Genomic DNA, 4,269 nt, shown 5'->3' on the forward strand with positions numbered 1-4,269 from the left:
TTTAAACACTTATATCATCTAATTTAATTAACTGTTCTAAAAAAATAGAGTGTTACTAGTCTGAGTTCTCAATCCTCTTACAAGGATATAATTCACAAAAACTCTTCCAAAATAACACACTAAGCATACTAAAAATCAAATTCATGAAAACAGAGCTCATAGAAATAATTTGAAATTCAATTTTCAATTAAACCTTTCATAAGGACTTGTTCAATAATTTTGCAATTGAATTTTCAAGCTACTACTATGAATCATAAAATAACAATCATAAGAACTTCTAATTAAATTTATAAACTCACAGGCAATAAAATGAAATAAAACGCTATTCAGATCTGAATACTAAATTCTATGAAATAGAAAAGAAAGTGTACCAATCCTCACATAGGGGCCCTTCCATGCTTTGATGGCACACATTGAAACACTTCAAGTGATAAGAATGTTAACTCATAAATAGCATAATTGATGAAATTATGCCTTTTGATTAAGTTATGAGAATAGATTACATTAAAAACAGAGTTCTGGAATACGCTTACAGTCTTAAGTCTGCTCTTTCAATGTCTTCACTAGCATTCTTTTTCATAATAATCAAAATCCTCCTATTTATTAAAATTTACAACCAAAAAGGCTATTTTCGTTCTTCCTAATCCTAACTAATTTCTAAAACAAATCAAAATCAGTTTAGGGTCCCTAATCTTAAGCAAAAGATCAAGTACATTCATTATAACTTCAGATTTTTCTACTGAATAGGCTGGGTTTGACCAGCATTGACCATGTATTCAGGAGCTTCAAATTCGATGCTAAATAGATTTTCCACCATGTATGTACATCCTAGATCACGTCCTTATCTTCTGTTTCGATTTTCCTGCCATGCCACATGTCACAACATAAACCAATTACAGAAAGTCATTACATCCCATAATTTTGCTGAAAAATTCCAATTTTTAACATAAAAACCCATAAATTAAATTTAATGTAAGATAACAATTATAATGCTTTATTAATCAATTTCAATGGACTATGAGGAGTTTATGGAAGAAAATGGTAGATAAATGATGGATTTTTGGAAGAAAATAATAGCAATAAAATAGTACCAATAGTTGACATCATAATAAACAATGGTGACTAGGGAATAATAAGCCTATTATAAACCAAAAGGAACAATAACCCCAAGGGATTAATACATAAACCCCAAGGATTATGAACCTAAGTGGATAACATTAAACCCAAGGGACTAATATTATAAACCCAAGGTATATAAACCCCAATGGGAGACACTTATTGTCATAATGCAAGATTAGACCATGATTGACGATAGTTGACCATGGTTGAACATGATTGATATTAAAACCCAAGTTATTAATAAAGCTAAGGGATTGATATTATGAACCCAAGGGAAACATAAATCCAAGGAATTAATAGTAAACACTAAGGGATTATGAACCCAAGGGAATAATATTAAAGCCAAGGGACTAATATTATAAACCCAACATTGGTAAACCTAAATATAAATATTACAAACACTAAAATAAACATGGTTTATTTTCATGGTGAGACAATCCTTGTCACAATGCGACATTCAAACATGGTTAACCATGGTTGGCTATGATTGAAAATCGCTGACCATGATTGATATTATAAACCTAAGGGAACAATAAATCCATGGGATTGATATTATAAACCCAAATGAATAATAATCCCAAGGGATTAATACTAAAACCCCAAGGGATTATGAACCCAAGGGAATATTAAACCCAAGGGACTAATATTATAAACCCAACATATATAAACCCTAAGATAAATATTATAAAAACTAAACTAAATATGATTGACCGTAGTTGATTTTCATATTGAGACAATCCTTATCACAATTCCATGTTGGACCATGGTTGACCATGGTTGACCGGGGAATAATAAACCCAAGCGACTAATATTATAAACCCAAGGTATAAAAACCCCAACATAAATATTGGAAATAGAAAAATAAACATGGTTGAATTAATAAACCCTAAGAATTAATATTTTAAACCCAAGGGATTAATAGACCAAAGGGATTATTAATATTATAAACCCATGGAACTAATAAACCCAACCATTTAATATTATAAGAGATTATAAACCCTAGGATTAATATTATAAACCATACGATTACAAACCTTAAGATTATAAACCCTAAATCCAACATTATAAACCCTAAATCCCAAACTAAATATTATAAACGAAAATATTAAACCATAATTTATTCAATGTTGCAATATGACATTGAATAAATTGTAATGTAATGTATCATCGTGACTATGATTGTCATGTTGCTTGCTTCTTGTCACAAGACAACCTTGCATGTCACACTGCGATGTTGCTTGTCCCTTGGTTGACCACGGTTAATCATGGTTGAACATGGTTGATCATGCTTGACATTGATTAACCATACTTGACCATGACTGACCATGTCCGACCATGGTTGATCATATTCAACCAATGTAGAGCTTGGAATGTTCTAGGTTTGCTTTGGTTGACCAAGTATTCCCATGGTTATGACTATGGTTGAACAAAGATGACCACAAGATTGTGACCATGGTTGTGACTATGATTGACCAAAGATGACCATGAATGACCATGTTTGACCAAGGTTTCCATGGTTGAACATGATTGGACGTGGTTTGATATATTTGGGCATGGTCGACCATAATTTTCTATGATATAACATTTCTGTCCATTTTTACAATGGTTGACCACGTTCAACCATACATATCTTTGCTTACCATGTTTGACCATTAGGGATGGGTAAAAGAATAGGTTTCCTCAGTTGAAAGGGATGAACATGGTTGACCAAGGTTAATCATGGTTCACTATAACTAACAAAGCATGTACACCATTGAGCATGGGCGACAATGAGTGATAAAGATATTAAAAATGTTAGTGTTAATATCATTATAATATTCAACCCAAGGGACTAATATTATAAACCCAACGTATATAAACCATAAGTTAAATATTATAAACACTAAAATAAACATGATTGGCCATCATTGATTGTCATATTTAGACAATTCTTATCACAATTCCATCTCGTACTATGGTTGACCAAGGAATAATAAACCTAAGCGATTGATACTATAAACACAAATGAACAATAAACCCAAGGGATTAATACTAAAAACCCAATGGGTTATGAACCTAAGGAAATAAAATTAAACCCAAGGGACTAATATTATAAACCCAAGGTATATAAACCCTGAGTGGAGATAATTTTTGTCATAATGCGAGATCAAACCATTATTGAGCATAGTTGACCATGGCTGGTTATGGTTGACAATGGTTGACCATGATTGATTTTATAAAACTAATTTAATGATAAACCCAAGGGATTCATATTATGAACACAAGAGAAACATAAGCCCAAGGGATTAACACTAAAACCCCAAGGGACTATGAACCCAAGGGAATAATATTAAACCTAAGGGACTAATTTTATAATCCCAAATATAAATATTACAAACACTAAAGTAAACATGGTTTATTTTCATGGTGAGACAATCCTTGTCACAATGCGACATTCAATCATGGTTAACCATGGTTGGCTATGATTGAAAATGGCTGACCGTGATTGATATTATAAATGTAAGGGAACAATAAACCCATGGGATTGATATTATAAACCCAAAGTAATAATAAGCCCAAGGGATTAATTCTAAACCCCCAAGGGATTATGATCCCAAGGGAATAATTTTAAACCCAAGGGACTAATATTATAAACCCAACATATATAAACCCTAAGATAAATATTATAAACACTAAACTAAATATGATTGATGGTCGTTGATTTTCATATTGAGACAATCCTTATCACAATTCCATGTTGGACCATGGCTGGCCATGGTTGACATCATAACAAACCATGGTTGACTAGGGAATAATAAACCCAAGGGACTAATATTATAAAGACAAGGTATAAAAACCCTAACATAAATATTAAAAATACAAAAAATAAATATGGTTGAATTAATAAACCCTAAGAATTAATATTTTAAACTCAAGGGCTTAATAAACTAAAGGGATTATTAATATTATAAACCCATGGTACTAATAAATCCAATCGTTTAATATTATAAGAGATTATAAACCGTAGGATTATTAGTATAAACCGTATGATTACAAACGTTAAGATTATAAACCCTAAATCCAACATTATAAACCCTAAATCCCAAACTAAATATTATAAACGAAAATATTAAACCATAATTTATTCAATGTTGCAATATGACATTGAAT

This window comes from Pinus tabuliformis, chromosome X (assembly GCF_031772625.1).
Source record: "Pinus tabuliformis cultivar Carrire ecotype Pingquan chromosome X, CPIR1, whole genome shotgun sequence".
NCBI lineage: Eukaryota > Viridiplantae > Streptophyta > Pinopsida > Pinales > Pinaceae > Pinus > Pinus tabuliformis.